The sequence below is a fragment of the Dromaius novaehollandiae genome, unplaced genomic scaffold (genome assembly GCF_036370855.1).
Source record: "Dromaius novaehollandiae isolate bDroNov1 unplaced genomic scaffold, bDroNov1.hap1 HAP1_SCAFFOLD_31, whole genome shotgun sequence".
Classification (NCBI taxonomy): Eukaryota; Metazoa; Chordata; class Aves; order Casuariiformes; family Dromaiidae; genus Dromaius; species Dromaius novaehollandiae.
Window position 1 is genome coordinate 2,473,783 of NW_026991289.1, and position 18,535 is coordinate 2,492,317.

Consider the following 18,535-nt stretch of genomic DNA (forward strand, 5'->3'; position numbering starts at 1 on the left):
AAAACATCACATTGCCTCTCTCTTTTTGGGGAGGGTCACTGGGCAGGTACCTTGCTTGAGCTCTGGTTTGTGCTGGCTGAGTGTGCTGTGAGGAGCAGAAGCCTCTGCCCATGGGCTGCAGAGCAGTCAGTCCTTCTGTACAGTAGCGGCAACATGGTAATGCAGGTAAACAGCTCTGACTCTCATAATTTCTGTCAAATAAAATCTATTCATCACATGGAAGGGCTTTTCAATGTCTTCACTGCCTGCTCTAAAGAATGAGGGGTGAAAAATAAAGTTTTCGGGATTTTTTAATAATGTTTATTTTCTTTGAGATGCTCCTGTCACCCCTGGGGAGTGTTCCTCAAAGGCAGAAATTCTCAGCATTTCTACTATGAGTCTTTAAAAACAAAAAACATTCACTGCCACTTGGTACAGAGTGAGGACAGCGTGTCTGTCTATCAGTCTTGTTCCCAGCTGTCCTGTGCTCACACCTCTTTGAGCCGGAGGATGATCACTCTCATATGTTGCCCTAAAATGAAACCAGCCACTGCTAGGAGCAGAGGAGCCCAGTTTCAAAATTGCACAAGTCCAACCGTCTCCCCCTTTCTCAGGGCACCAGAGGGAGGTCTCTACACTCCCCTTCTAGGCAAGGACACACAGGGCTCTTTTCAGCTGCCCATATACAGTTTCCCAATACCATTTCCATACTCTCAGTATCTCTGCAGATTCTTCACGGGTCTCTCGGACATCACAGAGATGCTATGGAGCAGTGGTGCCCTTCTGGAGGGCAGCTCAAAGTCTGGCAGGACATGACAGGGAGATGGTCAAAGGACATTAGGACCGAAGGTGGGCTCTCCTTAAGGGACAGTCAGCTCAATTCCTATCCCCACAGACTGCATTTTCTGGAGCCACACTGGTTAGAAGGGGGTTGAGGACACCTCACTCCCATGCAGACCCCTCTCTTGCACAACTCACAGAGTCAGTGTCTGAACTGCAGCTGAAACCCCCCCAACCCCAGGGAGCTCGAGAGAGGAACAGGAGCAGCATGGAGAGGAGGGGAAACAAGGAGCAACACCATGATCCTGTTGCCAAGGGAGGCAAGGAGAGAGAGGCAGACGGGCACTCGGGAAAACCTTCACCTTACCCAGCTGGGCATGCCACCTCCCAGACAGTGACATTGCAGGGCAGTCACTCTCAGCCCCTTTGTCGGGCAGCAGTAAACGCCCCTGGCAGGAGAGAGACCCCTCTCCTCTGCTGGAAGTCTGGCTTCAGAGGAGGCAGCTCATGCCCTGGACTCCATGGCTCTCAAGGCAGAGGCTCTGCTGGGTGGGAGAGGAGACATGGGAGGCTTGCTGGGAAGAAGCTGTCCGCATTGCAGGGACTGACCAAGACTTGCTCAAATCCATCCTGCCATGACGATTCTGTTGGCAGTTCCCTCTCATTCCCTGCCCATCTCCGCTGCCTGGCACTGTCCCTGCTGCCAGCTCTTTCTCTGTCCCAACATCTTTTCCCTGTCAGTGCTCACAGACCCCATCCCACCCTCTTTGTGCTCAGTTCTGCCCTACAGAAACCACCCAGGACAGGGCACTGGGCACAGGCATCTCAGTTCTCACAGGGCCTAAGGAGCACGTCAGAAAAACTCTTATAAGGCAATAAAGGTGCTGCTGGTGCTTTCTGTAGGCTGAGGTGGGGTTGAAGGGGTTTGCTGAAGTTTCTCACAGACCTATTGATCTCTGAGAGTGAAAGTTTGGAAGTCCACGTTCCTTGCCAAACCAGAAGGCTCTTTCCTCTTTTCTCCCTGACAAAATCAGGATGTATTTTTTCTAATTTTACTAGTACTAATGAGCTTTTACTAGAAGGAAAACTCCTTGCCTTTCAATTAGTCTTTTTTTGACCTTCCTCTGAAAAGACCCTTTGGACATAGTCTGTGCATGAGCTTGAGCTGTTGGTACCCCTGACCCATGCAGCACCTTCTTGACAGGAGAATGAACCTGTCCTGCCAGAGATCACTGAATTCATGTCCGAATCTATCAGTTTTAGGATGGACTGGGTTCAGAAGACCCCTCCAGGAACCTCACTAGCACTGCCCTGCAGCCAGAGGCTTACCGTGTCAAGGGCTGTGAAGATTTGTCCCACAATGAGCACCCAGCCGTCCTCCCACTCCACACTGCCTGTCACTTCTCTCTGCCTTCTCTCATCTCATGTCAGCAGCAGCAAGCAGTACCCGCAGCCCTGCTGCTCTTTGCAGAGGAGCTGCTCCTGGATGCAGCTGTGTCTGGGCAGTGCTGCCAGGTTGCCATGAGCTCCCTCCATCCCAGAAGCCTGGCCCCACTCAAGAGCAGTGGCCCAACTGAAGGCCTGAATTTTTCTGTCCCTTGTGCTCCCTCCTCCTGAGAAATGTTCACTCAGGTAGACTAAAATAATCACCTATTGTCCTTTGCTAAAGAGTGGAGAAAGACAGATTCCAACATTGCAATTTATTTCATCAGAGGATGACTATCTGTGATAGGTGGAAATGTCCCACTAGGGAAGGCCTTATTCCCATCTCATAACTAGACACCTAGATGGGGACAAGGAGGGAGCTCATGGACACATGGTTCAGGTTTTCATTCAGATGAGTCAATCTGGGCATCTCATGCTGGTTTAGCAGCACCTAGGCTGGAGTGGGATTCAGTTCCCCCTGTGAACCGGTGTCTGCTTGCTCTGATGGAGCGACTACGAGACCCACATCCTTCTGGTGCACCAGGTGGGGGCCAGGTGGAGAATCTTTTTGGTCATCTCAAATGACCCTGGATGCCTACTACAACTAAAGCTCATCTCACCAGGAAGCTGAGACATCTGAAGATCCCAATGTTAAAAACAGCAATTGTGGTTCAGGGCAGACACTTGATTTGACGACACAGAAATAGGCCTGCAGGGCCATTTCAGATGCCTGGGGTGTCCAGGACAGCCACATCTCCCTAGTAGATACAGCATGGGACCTACAGGAAAACTATGCCCCTTCAGAGTGGTTGCTGGGCAAGTGTCCCAGGGCATCTCAGGTGTCCTGCCTTTACCCAAACAAATCCCACCACTGCATTTAGGCAAAGTCTGCACTGTCTGCATCCAAGCATGCTTCATAAATGGGAGAGGCACATCACACCAAGGTCTCCGCTCTAGTCTCTACACCCTCAAACCCTTCTAGATTCCTCCCCCTCAATGTCTTCTCACCCCCCAATATATGATAAGAACAGGGACTGGGCTAATGGTGTCCTCAGGGTGGCTGGATCACAAGCTGCCCAGGCCCAGGGGCTTCTTCTGAGGCATGTTGTCCTTTCTGGAGATTGGTTCACCTCTGTCACAGGCCCCAAGGTGCTGCAGTCAGCTCAGGCAGTCAACCCCTCTCCTGCACAGCCCAGCTCTGTTTCTCCCTGGTCTTGGGCACTGCAGGGTTTGCTCTCTTAGTGGGAACCTCCTTTCACCATTACAGTTTCACCTGCTATCCATGACAGCATGTCACCACTTCCAATCAAAGCCTTTGCATATATGAGGTCCTGGGTAACATGCTTCCTGTGACAAATCTTTGCTCAGTGCCACAGCTGAGGTGCTGAAGCCAACACATATGCAAACACATGCAGCCTGGGATGCAGCCAGGAGCAAATGGAGATGCACAAGCTGTCACAGGAGTGCCAGTTGGAATAGCAGAGATATGGTGGGCTCACTCGCATGACTGGACTCCTTCAATGGCAGGGTGCAAGTTCTTCAGCAGAAACCACCAGGGAGGATCAGGAGTGGGTTCCCTATGTGTGAAGGGGCATCTTGGATGTATGGAGCTCTTCCATGGGATGGACCAAGAGAGGAAGCTCTGAAGGGCAGCGGAGCTCAGGAAAGCCGGCTGGTAATTAAGAACAGCACCCGTCAAGCACAAGAATGCTCCACACGAACAGTTTGTAAAATTAACAGACATCTCTGGACCCCAGCATGGCTAAACAGGGAGCTCACACATGAGCTCCAGGGCAATAAGGCAGCATACGGAAAGGGGAAGAAGGCAGAGGCTGCAAAGGAGGAATTTAGAAATATTGTCCAGCAAAGTAGAGATGGTGTTCAGGAAGCTGAAGCTCCCCTGGGACACAGACACTTGCAGGGATGTGAAGGACAGGAAGAAGAGCTGCTACTGCTTCAGTGGCAGTAAAAGAATAAACAAGGAAATGTGGGCTCACTGCTGAAAGGGGCAGGGATTCTAGCAAAAGCAGATGTAGATAGGTCTGGGGAAGTCCTTCCTGGGTTCTGTCTTCACCAACAAGGTCTCCTGGGCTGTTGTGCCTCGAGTCAGGAGTCCCAAGGAGAAAACCAGCTCACAGTGCCCACGTCTCTAGAAGTCAACCCACACAAGTCTCTGGGATTGGATGGCTGGCATCCATGGACATGGAGAGAGCTGGCTGCTATGACAGCAAGGCTGCTCTCTGTCATCTTTGAAAGGTTGTGGAGATCAGGGGAGGTCCCAATGAGCAGAAGAAGGAATATGCTGTGCCGATCTTCCAAAAAGGCCACAGGGACAAACCAGGGAGCTGCAGGCCATCCAGTCTCATGTTGAGGGGTGTGTCATGGAGCGCATCCTCTCTGATCACATTTCTGGAGACATGAAGAAGGTGCCTGGGAACAGTCAGCATGGATTTCCTGATGGTGAATCATTCCTGATCCACCTGATTGCCTGCTGTGATAAAAGACCTGCACTTGTGGAGGAAAGGAGCATAGTGGATGCGCACTAGACATCCAGATGGGAAAAAAGCTGGTGGGATGATTGAGCTCAGAGGGTTTTCATGAATGGTCATGCTTTACCAGGAAGGCAGATAAAGGTGGGGTATGCAGGGGTATACACTGCATCCTGTCCTGTTTGAAAGGCTCCTCAGCAGGGCAGAACAACACGTGCATCAGCACAGGCAGAGACCTGACTGGCAGAGGAGGGACCCTGAGGAGAAGGCCATGGATGTTACGAGCAATGCCATATGAGCCTGTGGTGCATGCTCACTACAAACGAGGCCAGCTGCATACAGGACTGCATGAGGAAGAGCATGGCCACCCAGGCAAGGGCACTTCTTATTCTCATCGACTCAGCACTGCTGTGGCCACATCTGGAGCAGTGTGTCGCAGTGTGGGCTGCCCAGTGCTGGAGGAATGGGGAGCAACTGGAGAGGGTCCAGAGGAGGTCTGCCAAGGTGGGGCTGGGGGCCTGAAGCACATGGCCTGTATGGAGAGGCTCAGAGACCTGGGCTGCTTTAGCCTGTTGAAGGGGAGGATAAGGAGAGTACAGCTGTAGCCTGTGACTGCCTGTGACAGGGTGGTTTCAGAAATGATGGAGGTTTTCTTGGTTGTGGGAAGCAGCACGTGAAGGGGAAATAACCACAGACTGCCTCTTGAGAGGTCCAGACTGCCCTTTAGGAAACAAGAATGTCACTCGTAGGGTAGTGCTGTGGTGCAACAGGACACCCAGAGGGACTCTGTGATCAGCCCCTGGCTTTGTGTTTCAAGGAGCAGCCAGCAAGGACAGAGGGACGCCAGTAAAGGTGGGGTGATCCTGCAGTGAGAGCGAGGTAGGGAAGCAGGTTGGGTGTCTACAGGCTGCAGGGAAACAGGTGCAGCTTTGGGACAGCCTAGGACAGCCTGTGGTGGAGATGACCGAGGGCAATGCCAAGGCTGAAAGCCTCCAACAGAACTGAGATCTTTATCCTCTTGGCTCTGCCACCGAGGCCTATGAGAAGATGACATTTCCTTTTAGCACTGTGGCCTTGCTGCCTCCTCACCTACAGGGAGCCCAGGAGGTGCCAAATTGTTATCCTGCACTCAACACTGCACACCCCCCATCCTCACTGCCCCTAGAAAGAGCCCTGAGCAACACGTGAGGCAAAGGATCACCCTACTCAGCGGGTGGTTGTGGGGCTTGGCCATTCTGCTTGATAACACACATCCAGGTTGACTTGGCATCACGGCCACCTGCACATTGCCTTTGCCTACCTGCAATCAGGGCCTCCAGCTTTGTGCTCTAATCAGCACGAATCTAGCTGACTTCAGCTTCTTGAGAGGTTTGTTCAGTCTCCTGTCAGCATCAGAGGTTCATGGGTTCAGCACCAAATACACCCAAAGGGTCATTAAAATGGAAAACCCCCTAACAATCCATGCCTCTTTCCATAATTTTCTTCAGCTCTTCAATTCTTGTGTGGCTAATTTAGGAGGTTTCAGGAGTACATTTAACAGAAAATTTCAATGAACAGCTTTAAAAAAAAAGAATTTCTGCTTTTAAAGGTTTCTATATTCTTCAGTTTACAGAATAAGAGATATCCACATCCTCCAACTGATATTGATCCAGAGTGCCTCCGAATGAATCTTTATGTGTAAAAAACCAGCATTTTTGATAGGAGACATGTATGGACAACCTTCCTTCTCCCCTCCCCAACCCTGTCATCAGACACTGGGGACTTAAATCACTCTTCTTAAAAATCACCACTCTTGTTAAAATCTAACCTCTAGTCCACTCAAGTCTGTAGCTGAATGTTACAGCACATATGCACCAGTTCCCACCTGCTTTCCTTAGAGAACTAGATGCAAACAGACACGGAAGGATTTGTCTCAGTTATGATCAAGCAAAAATAAAACATCATGGAGTTGGGCACTTCTCAGCTGTCCCTTAAGTCCAAGCTGCCTCCAGTGAGGTCCCCTTTCCACCAGGAATAACCTTCGTGGAAATGTGTCAGATGGGTAGAGAGGAAAGGATAGAGAGAAACACAACTAAGCTGTAGGCTAAGGAGACAAGGAGACTCCTGAAAGATGAGGCGAGCTTTAGATGCCCTCAAGCTCAAAGCAGGAACTCAAAGCAGAGCGGGTAGAGAAATCTCCATGAATAGGAGTATTAGAGTGTAATAAGAGTAAGGGGAGGAGGAAAACAAGGGAAAGAGCATACGCCCAGACCATCTGATGCAAACATGCCTTTAGAAATGATCCATTTAATCCGGATGTGTGAAAATACGTAGAAAATTACTGAGATTATGTACATAGCATAATAGAGCAGCAGTAACAGAATTTCAGGGGCAGATCTATAGTTCTTCTCCTGAGAGTCATACCCTGCCTCAAAATTTCCATTATGTCATCATGGAAAGCCATTGATATTTCTATAAAAGTTAGCCAGTCATTTCAACTCATGAAAATGTGCTCAGATTTTTTTTAAACAGTGAAAAAGTTCTTCTTCACCTTTCCAGGCAGAGCTCAGGTGTCCAACCACAAGCACCCAGTGGCCCTTGGAGAGGCCCCGGTGTCTCCGAGGCACTTGCCTGGGCCTGGCAGCTCTCAGAGAGGACTTGCAGGAGACCAGAGCCCCTTGGAGGTGCAGAGGGAGGCTGGGCAGAGGGCACCAGGGCACCTGCAAAGGCACCAGCCATTCATGCCCCTGTGACTACATCCCATCCCAATTCTGAAAATCACTTTCCCTTTCAAGAAAAAGAAAAAGAAAGAAAAAGGATCTCCCCAGAAGACCAGTGTATCAAAAAAGAACCAAACAACAAAGGGCAATAAGAACACAAAGAAGTTTCAAAAGCTGAAAATCTAATTTCTTTCTTGTTTCATTTTTATCGACAGTTTCTAAAGATTTCTGTTTACATGTTTATATATATATACATATATATATATGTTTTTCTTCATGATACATTTCCTGGCAACACTCTGAATGGAGAAACTTTGTTCTGAGAAACTACTGCATTCAAACTGACATGTCTCCTCTCTTCTTCTCCCTCTCTGTCCTCTCTTCCTCTGCCTAGTCTGTCTTTATGGAGGCCTCATGGCCCCTCTGCCCTCCAGGGAAGTCTCCTGGGGGATCCTGCCAAGCAGATCCTCAATTAGGTGAAAACCACTCTCCTTCAGCCCTCGTCTCTGCTTCAGCTTTTTGTCTTACTTCTTCACCATCTCATGATCATTGCAGCCATGGCTGCACTCAACCTTTACATTTCCATCCAGGTCTGTTCTGCTTGTGACTGAGTTTGTGACCAACATCTGGTGTTGGCTCATTGATTGCCTGGGCCAAGAAATCATTTTCAGCAAATTCTCCAGGAATCTCCTGGGCTGCTTGTGCCCAGGCCCACTGCCCTCCCAGCAGATTTCAAGGGGGTTAAACTACCCTGTGAGAACCAGTATGTGGGACCATGAGCTTCCCCCAGCTGCCTGCACAAGGTTTCAGCTGCTTCCCTTCCCTCCTCAGGCAGCCGTTAGCAAACACTCCCAGAATGTCACCCAGACTGCTGTGTCCTCTCATCCTTCCTACAAGGTCTCAGCTGGCTCATCACCTGCTCCAACGCAAAGCCCTGTGCACTCCAGCCACCCCTTTGCACAGAACACACCTGCACCTCCTCGCCATCCCAGCCTGCCTTCCTCAGGAGCCCATTTTCATCCTGCCATGTGAGCTGTCCCACCATGTCTGTGTAATTCCACGGGGACAGGGGAGAGGGAGGTGCCCGTAAAGGGGACATGGCTGGGATGTTGAATGTGGGGGTCTAGAAGAGAGGATGACTCAGAAGAGGGATGGGAGAGAAAAAAACATAGAAGTGACACATGTGCAATGTTGGTGGTGAGGTCACCTCTTGTACAGGAACCTCATGGGTTGGGTTCTGCTAGGAGCCATTTTGAAGACAAGAAGACAATCACACCACTACTCATCCCACCAGAGATCATATACGGGCAGGAGGATGGGAAGAGGCAGGCAAAGGGGACATGGCTGCAGTGTTGACTGTGAGGTCACTTCCACTGCAGCTGCCTGATTGGCCCTCAGCAGATGTGCTGGCCAGCAGGCTTTGTGATGTCACCCAGTGCCTCAGAGAGCCCACCCAGCAGACATGACTGCCCTGGGGAGGTGAGGGGGTGATGCAGGTGACAGGGACCCATCTGGATGCTGACTGTGAGGGCACCTCTGTTGCAGCCACCCCACCAACCTGCAGCCAGCAGGCAGGCAGGCACGGCTGATGGCCACCCTGCTCAGGGCTAGCTCTCTGGAGTGGACCTGCCACCAGGAAGTGCACAGCTCCTCACCTAGGTCTTCTCCGAGCCCAGCATTTTGCCCCTGTGGCCTAGAGGTACCATGGACATTATCTGGAGGCTTCCTTTGGCAGCTCAACCTTCCCAAAGTAGTGCATGATGCATTATTACCAGTCAGATGGAATCTTTATAGTGTGCTACCAAGAAGGAGTCATCCTGCAAGCTCCAATGTACACTTTGATGATGGGTGGGAGAGATGAACTGTGCAAGGCCTGCTGGGACAGCCCAGACCACTCCAGAAGGAACTGACCCTCACTTGCTTTTATCCACACCTCACTGCCAAGAGGGCACCTTTCTCGAAGTTAGCCTCAGATCCACACTTGGGGTGTCATCTCACAGGGGGTTCACTTGCAAGGAAGAGTCCACAAGTGAGCTAATACCCAGGCTGTGCCCGAGCTGATCGGGCAGGAGCTTCAAAACCTGCAGGCCTCAGCCAGCTCAGTGACACACTGCAAAATGTGCCCAGCTGAGTTGGACACCTGAACTGCCAGGTCAGAAATGACTCCCTTAGAGCAGAGAGGAGCATGTGGAAAGGTGAGGAACATAATTCTGAGGGGGATTGCAAGTTATCTGCACAAAACAACTTCAGCTGTGCAAGCTGATTCTCAGCTATGACCCCTGAAGTATTTCCTGCTGACTTGCAGGAAAGTGCTTGAGCATCACAACTCACTGTAGTCACTGCACATCTGGGAGAAGTGTTTTTAAAGACCAGTTGTTTTCTGAAGAAATACATTGTCTTTGGAAGTTTTCCTTATTTTAGCCATTTTAAAAGCTAATGACTGTGACACTGCCGCTTAAAAGGGCACCTCTGAGCACTGCACTGTGGCAAGACCTTTTCCTTGTTAACTGTGTGGGTGACAAAAGTCCCATGTGATCTAAACTGCTCTCTGCATCCTCCTGATGGATGTCAGCCCCTGGATGTCCCATGTCGGCGCCCAGGGCAGTGCACAGGGTGCAGGGTGCAGCACAGAGCCCCGAATCAGTGAGGCCTTCAGCAGGAAGAGATCAAGATTCTCTCTATAATTCACTGGATTGGAGGGGGGTTAATCGGATGGTTAAGTAAGGGCTAATTGGGCGATATTACTGCATGTTTAGCAAAGAGTTTCTAGGGTCCTGCCACATGGGAAGAAAAGAGTGTCTGCACCAATTGTGTGTAGGGGTAGTATCTGCCCTTAGCCTTTGCTAATAGGAGAGGGAGGCAACTGCTATGCACCTAACCTAAAAATACTTGGTGGTTGGACAGATCGCAGAAGTGTTAACTTCAAGAATCTCCAACAAGGAATCCTTTCCGAAAGATGACCTCTTGTACTCCAAATACTCTAAGCTCCATATTTCTATGTATTTCACAGTCTGTGTGGGATATCTGGCTGCAGATCCTGGCAAGAGCTGAGGAAACTCCAGGCCTGAACCTCAGTGCACAGAAGGCAGCAGGCTGCCAGCATCCCTGGCTCTCGCCACCAGGGCAGGCTGGGCCCTGCGACCCAAGTCACCTCCTCACCTCGCAGCGCTCCCCAGCTCCCCAGCCTGGCAGCACTCCCCACACACAGCACTGCTCTCTCCAGGCACCTCCTCCTGGGACAAGTGCCAAGACACAGGGGCCACCACCCATCCCCACCACAGGGCACCCCACCACTGTGACACACCACACCCCCAACTCTCGCCTCACAGAGGGTGGCCTGCCAACACGTGCCTGTGCAGCAGGGACACACAGGGCACATGACCAGACATGGCAGCAGCCAGGGCACCCCCAGGGCCCCAAAACATATATAGACCAACTCTCCAGCCCTTCATTTCTCATCTATGCCTCCAAGGCCTTGCAACAGGGACTTCCACTCAACAGTCACTCACAGGCCTGCGCCTGCTCACTTCCCACCTCCAAGAATTAAAGAACAGAGATATCGTTCAGATCTCAGAGAAAACAACTCAGAAGCCTCCTGGCATTTTGATGTGGAAGAATATTCTGCAGCACATAGACACTGGAAATCAGAGATTACTAATGTCACTGCTCACACCAGCACTTCATTCATTTAGCAGCGTAAATATTCTAGCTGGATACCCTCCTCCACCGGCAGCAGGCTGGAAGCCTATACTTAGCAAGAAGTGCATGGTTAAAGTCCATGTCTGCATTTGCCAGCGAACATCATCCACATTTTAAATGTAGCACTACTAAATGCATGATGAGGCAGCAGAATAACATTTGTGACAGATGGTGTGGAATATTATTATCTACTTCTGCTTGATTTATTAGTTGCATCTCTGTACTGCTGCAGAGCTCTGCAGGTGTCAATCCCTCCTCCCAGCACACTCACCAAACCAGAAGTCACCTCACCGCCACTATCCAAGCCATGGGCCTTCTCCTGGCCTATCAGCTGCTCCAGTAGAAGTGACCTCACAAGTCCATACCCCCAGCAGAGGCCAGCTGATGGCCTGTGGGCTTCAGAGACACAAGTTGCCTCAAAATAACAGCCCCAGTAATGAACATGCTGCTGCCCTACCAGGTACTCTGACCCAGGAAACCTCACGATCTGCTGCCACACCCATCTGCCTGCTGCTGGCCTATGAGGGACTCAGGCAGAAGTGACCTCACAATCAACACCCGAGCCACAGGTCTCCTGCTGGCCTGGCAGCTGCTGACAGCTGATTTGACACTGGGGATCTCCTGGCCCAGCTCTCGCAGACAGCCGTGACCTCCCTGCCCACAGCCCAGCCACGCGGCTTTTGCCACCTGCAGCTCCCCTGCCTCCCCCAAGGCTCAGCCAGCTCCTGAGCGGCCGCCCGGACTCACCCCGGGGCCTCACAAGAATCACAGTGCAATAAAACACCGGCTATGCACCAGTTACTGCCCCAAGAGAACATCAGCTTCTGCCTAGGTAGCACCTACACCTGGCCCATGAAACTTAGCAATTGCAGAAAGGCCTGCAAGTAATTCTGGGCAACATCTCCTAACAGGAGGATTGCATGGGAGCAGCCACCATGGAGCTGGAGACAGCAGGGCCTCATGGCCCACGCAGAGGCAGAAGCCTTCCCGCAACTCACCAGTCTGGTTCCTGCCCCAGTGCTGAACACACCCAGCAAATCCTCCCCACACCCCCAGGACAACAAGCACTCTCCTGCTTGGGGCCCTGACACTCTGAGACACGGGGAAGGACTGTGGCAAGGGCATCTCAGCGGGTGGAACCAGCAGAGCCGGGATTCAGCAGCTCTGCAGCCCCACCTGGGAGCAGGGCTAATGGCACCGGCCAGGGCAGCACTGGCCGCCCAGCAGCTGCCAAGGCCCTGCAGGAGCCCAGCAGCTCCCAGCACAGAGCTGCTCTGCAAACACCCTCCCGGCTGCTGCCAGGGCCGCAGGGCTGTGGCCCAGCAAGAGGCCCGGAGCAGCCGCAGCGGCTGGGGCCTGGCGGGACCCGCGGGGACAGCCTCTCTGCGAGCCCTGGGAAACGTCTTGTTCAGGACAAAAGGGAGCCTGGGGCAGGGCCCTGGCGAGGCCCCCAGCAGCCTGCTGCACTCCCATTGGCTGACGGAGCCATCAGTCCGACCCAGCCCACCTTCCTCCCCTTGCTGGCCAATGGGAGGGCAGCACTGGGGGTGATGCCATGGCAACGCTGCAGCCCTGTGTGACCCAGCGGGCAACCCCTCCCTCCCCCCCCACAGTGGTGGGGCACCGTGTTGTGGGTGGCAGCAGGGGCGTGGCAGGGCCTGGGGGCAGCCCAGCACCATGTGCCCAAGCAATGCGGGGCCCCAGGGCCCAGCCTCTGCCCCGCAGGGTCTGGGCTCTGCCGCAGAGGCCCTGCGGGGCTCCTGGCTGCCCTGCGCCCGGGGGCCATGCCAGGTGCAGGGGACCAGCCCCGAGGCCGGTGCTGGTGCCGGTGCTGGTGCTGGTGCGGGGGCCCTGGGCATGGCTGGGGCACCAGAGCCCACAGGCAGCATCCTGCTGCCCCCAGGCAGGGCAGGGCAGGGAAGCGTCCTCTCATCTCTTCAGCCCCATCAGGACCCTACAGCAGGGCTGTCATGGCAGCCCCCACCCTGTCCAGCCACCCCCACAGCCCTGGATCCACAGTCCTTTTGGCAGTTCACAGCCTCTGTGCGACCCCTCAGGAAGGGACACTAGAGAAGTCACTTCTGCAACCCCGCACTGACAGGTCTCTGCCCTGGGCAGACCTGTGCAGGAAGCCAGGGCTTGAGGGCTGGTTTAAGGTTTGGCATTTTTCAAGGCCAGGATCAAAGTCATGTGAGATCAAACAGCACAAAGTGTGGCCACATGCTGAGATGCTTTGGTGAGCCTCAAAACTGTTTTCTGCTGTGGGTCGCTCTTTTTGTCACAGTAGGATGTAGGACAATCTGGGACAGGACACAGCCTTCCTCCTTTAGGCACCAAAGCAGGCTGTTCGTTTTTAAAAGTCCTTGGCAAGGTGACTCCGTCTGCAATGCTCAAGATGAAGATAATAGGCCAGAGAAGAGCCAATGTGCCCTTAACACACATCATCTGGAGGGTCAGGCCAGGGAGCAAATCTGGGGAAGTTTTCCCATTTCCCATGCATTTTGCCCAGCTTTCCTTCTGGCTGAGCTTTCCCTGAGCCTAGGAAATGCCATTTCTCCTCCCTCAGCCTCAGCTGGGCCTTGGGCTTTTCAGTGTCCCCTTGAAGCAGTGCTTCTTGCCTAGGGGTTTGCTAAAGCCTGTGGCACCTTGGACATATCCAGCCACCACCCAAGCTCTCCTGGGGGAATTTACAGCCCTGGCACCCTGGATCTCCCACATTGCTGACCCTGCACATCTCCCGACATGCCCACACACTGCAGGGCTGCTGTGCAGGCTCTGGTGCAGAGCCTGTGAGGCAATGCAATGTCTCAGGACCTGCATTTGGGGTCATTCAGAGGCCTGTGAGGTGACCAGCTCCCACCTCTGCAGCTGCTGAAGCTTGAGAACGTCCCTGCAACCAGCCTTCCTGCTCTTCCTAGTCTTTGCACAGTCTTGGGTGACTCCTGTAGAAGGGAGACTCCATCGCCCTTGAATACTGTCAGAGATGTGGCTTTCCAAGTCACTGCAAAAGGAAGGACTCATTTACTTCTTTGGGTTGCTTCTCCAGCCTGTGGCACCCTCTCTGTGATGCTGTGAGCCCAGCTCTGCACCCTGAGGTCTCTGTCCTTTCTCTGCCCTGTCTCCTGGGTGTCTACCCAAAGTCTTGCCAATGCACCAGGGGCATGGGAAGTGTTGCTTTGGAGAGCTCACTTGAAGCTGTGACATGTCATGGAGCTGCAGACCTGATGGAAGCTAGTCTGGGATGTGGCCATGCCCCCACGCCCCCTCCTGCTCCTGGTCCAAGGCCCCAGGGAGGTCTCTGGGGAGAGCAGTGGGTTTGGTGTGGGTCAGATGGGTTTCCCTCGACATCCCTGCATACTGAATGAGTTGCTCTGAGTGCCCAGGAAAATCTCTCTTCTCTAGGGGCTTGCCTCAAGGCTTTTCCAGACTTTTGTACAGAAACACAACCTGGTCCAAGATGCCCAAGAGCAGGACAGCCCCCAGCATGGTCCAGGACCCCCAGGAGCTCTATGACTCTCCCTTCTGTTTCTGCATGTCCTGATTAAACTGACAATTTCTAACATGCCCTTTACAGCAAACTGTCTGGAGGTTGTAACATTGTGACTCCTTCCATTACTCTTTGTTCATTCCCATACCACACTGCTGATTTGTGCTTTGGGGAGTTTAAAGCTTGCTCCATCTTTCAGTAGTTTGTTCCTCTGAGCAAGTCCTAAATTCTGTTTCTATCTAGCATTTCCTATCTGTCCAAAAGCTTTCTAGTCAGGCTATCCCTTGGGGAAAGGGGACCTCATTGGAGGCAGCTTGGACTTAGCATAAGGTTGAGGTAATTATTTTAAGGAAACTGTATCATGCTCTTTTTTTTTTTCTCTTTTCCTTGCAATTAAGAAAAATTCTTCTGTGTCTATTTGCAGCTGGTTCTCTAAGGAAAGCAGGTGGGAACTGGGGCATATGAGCTGTAACATTCAGTTGCAGACTTCAGTGGAAAAAGGTTAGACTTTAACAGGAGTGATGCAAGTCCCAGGTGGCTGATGAGGGAAATGGCAGGGCTGGGGAAATGGGGAGGAAGAGTGTCTATACAGTGTCTGACCTCTGGGACACTGTTTTTCCTACATGTCCACACTTCCTTAGGAGACACTCTGCATCTCTATCATTTGGAGAATGTTGCTGTCACTTATTGTGAAAGCTGAATAAGAATACTAATCATAAAAACCTTAAAAAGCAGAAATACCTTTACATTATGTTCTAACTGAAGTCACTATCTTTCCGTTACACTGCTGAAACCAATTAGCTGTACATTACTTGAAGAAAATTACAGGGAGAGACGTGGTTCATTGGGGCTTTTTGCATTGTAATGAGCCTCATGGTGTATTTGGCGCTGAGTCCATGAACCTCAGCTATTGCGAGGAGATTGAGCAAAATGTTCAAGCCGAAGTCAGAAGCAAATCCCAAACTGTTGTAGAGCCTTAATAGATGCCACTGAGGGCCATTACCAGCAAAGACTCACTGGGGGCTGATCAGAGCAGAAAATTGTAATCACCGATTACAGGTAGGCAAAGGCAATGTGCAGGTGCCTCTGATACCATGTTAACCCTTGATGTGTTTTTCAAGCAAAACGTCTGAGCATGGACACTGAGACCCTGGGAAGGGAGATCCTTTCCCCCACATGTTTTCCATGGCTCTTCCTGGGGGCAGTGTGCACGTTGGGGTGTGCAATGTTGAATGCAGGACAATGACATGAGACCTGCTGGGCTCCCCAGGGGACAAGGGGGACAACGAGGCCTTGGTGTCTAATCATAGGCCTCAGTGGCAGAGACAACAGCTATAGAGGACAAAGACATCAGGTCTGTCGGAGGCTTTCAGCCTGTTTCAGGCAGTTGGCCTTCCTTGCTGTCCGGGCACACTGCTGTCTGACTAACTTGCATACTGACTTGTATGCAAGTATACTGTGGGAGAAAGTGCCAAAAGCCTTCCTAAACTTGAGTTAACTGATATTCACTGTTCTCCATTCTTCCACAAATACAGTGCTTTTAACACAGAAGACCATCAGGTTGGTGAGGCATCATTTCCTCTAAGTAAATCTATGCTGACTGTTCCCAGTCATCTTCTTCTCCTTTGTTTACCTAGAAATGGGATCGGAGAAGACTCGGTCCATGATGCTCTCCTGACCAAAGTGAGGCTGAATGGCCTGTAATTCCCCAGGTTGTCCTTGCGGCCTTTTTTGAAGATGGATGCAGCATTTGCCTTTCTCCAGTCATTGGGTCCTCCACGAGTCTCCACAGCTTTCCAAGATGATAGAGAGAGGCCTTACTAGATAGCAGCCAGCTCTCTCAGCGCCCTTAGCTTCAGCCCATCCAATCCCATAGACCTGTGTTCTTGCAAATAATTCCTGACTCAACGCTCAGGCACTGCTGGTTGTTTTTCTCCTTGGAAGTCCTGACTCTAAGCACAATGGCCTGGGAGACCTTGTTGGTGGAGGCTGAAGCAAAGGCACTGAGTTCCCCAGACCTATCTGCATCTGCTGATACCAGATACCCTGCCCCATTCAGCCATGGGCTCACATTTTCCTTATTTATGCTTTTACTGTTTCTGAAGGAAGAGCAGATCATCTTTGTGCCTTTGACGTCCCTTGGAAGCATCAATATTAGAGGAGCTTTGGCTTTCCTAACCACTTCCCTGGATGATATTTCTAAATTCCCCCTTTGCAGCCTCTCCCTGCTGCCCATTCCTGTGTGCTGCCTTTTTGTACTGGAGCTCAGGGGCAAGTTCCCTGTTTAGCCACCCTGTCTCCTGAGATGTCTACCTGTTCTCCTGGATATCACTATGGGCCATTCTTGAGCTTGGAGGATGCTGCCTTAAAGACCTGACAGCTTTCCTGAGCTCCTTTGCTCTTCAAAGCTGATTCCCATGGGATTCCTCCACCATTCCTCTCCCAGTAGGCCCAAGTCTGCTCCTCTGACATCCAGAGTCTCGACTCTGCTACTGTTCTTCCTCACTCCCATCAGGAGCAGGAAGTCCACTACCTCATGGCCACTGCAGGCTAGGCTGACACTGATTATCCCATCCCTGGTCAGTTTTTCCTTGTTTGCAGGTTCCAGGTCCAGGAAAGTGTCACCCTTGTTGACCTGCCTGGCTTAGCTGTGCTTGGAAGTTGTCCTCCACACCCTCCAGAATCCTCCTGGACTCTGCACCCTGCTGCATTGCCCTCCCAATGAATGCCAGGGAGATTAAAGTCCCCCTAAAAGAAGTAGGGTCTGTGATCCATAGACTTCCTCAGGTTGCTTAAAGATTTGTGGTTCTGTGACAGCCTGTGCATCTCCTCTTCCTCTTGTTTGTGGACTGGTCTGTGTGCATTTGGGCTACAGAACCTCAGCTGTGGCACCAGGGCTGAGTGCAGACTTGCCACAGTGAAACCTGTTCCCCAGAGCCAAGGACGCTGTGTATGCAAAGGCCAAAGTTCAGCACAGAGACCTGCTGGTGTAGATAGCAGACAGCAATGTAATGATGATATGAGGCACCCACTAAGAGAGCAAACCCTGCAGTAGCCAAGGCCAGAGAGAAACAGAGCCAGATTATGCATCTATGACAGGAGAGGTGTTTGGTTCCTGAGCTGACTCTGCAGCATCTTGAGGCCTGTGACAGAGGTGACCGGATGTCCAGGAAGGACAAGGTGCCCCTGAGAAGGTCCCTGGGCCTGAACAGCCTGCAATGCAGCCATGCAGTAGCTGCACCATTAGCACAGTCCCTGCTCATATCCCTGGAAATCAGAAAAGGTTTAGGGAGAGGAGAACTAGCAGGGTTTGAGAGTGTAGGCATATGTGTGGAGACCTTGGTGTGATGTGTCTTCTATCTTTGCAGCATGCTTGGATGTAGATGGCATGGACTTTGCCTGAAGGCAGTGGTGGGGATCCATTGTCTGGGAACAGGTAGCAAACCCAAGATGCTCTGGGGTGTTTGCCCAGCAACCATTCCAAAAGCATATGATTTTCCTGTAGGTCCTGTGCTGTATCAGCTAGAAACATGGTAGTTGTGCCGGACACCCCATGCATCTGATGTGGCTCTGCAAGCCTATTGTCCTTGCATTAGATCAAGTGTCTGCATTGAATTACATTAGCTGAATTACATTAGCTCCACCTGGCCCCCAGCCAATGCTCTAGAAGGATTTGAGTCTCGTAGTTGCTGCATCAGAGCAAGCAGACACTTACACATATCTTGGACCACCTCTGGCACTGCAAATGTCAGAAGGTGTTTGTGTGCGAACAACCGACTGCCACTCTTCATCTCCACTGATTACAGTGGGGGCTTAGACAAGAAGCTCACATGCAGATACCTATTTTGTACACACCAAAACTTGGACAAGGAGAATTGCACCTCCTACGAGTTTGTGGAGTGCATGGGAGGGAACTGAATCCCACTTCAATTCAAAGGGTTCTCAGTGGGCATTAGATGCATTGATTAACTCCTCTA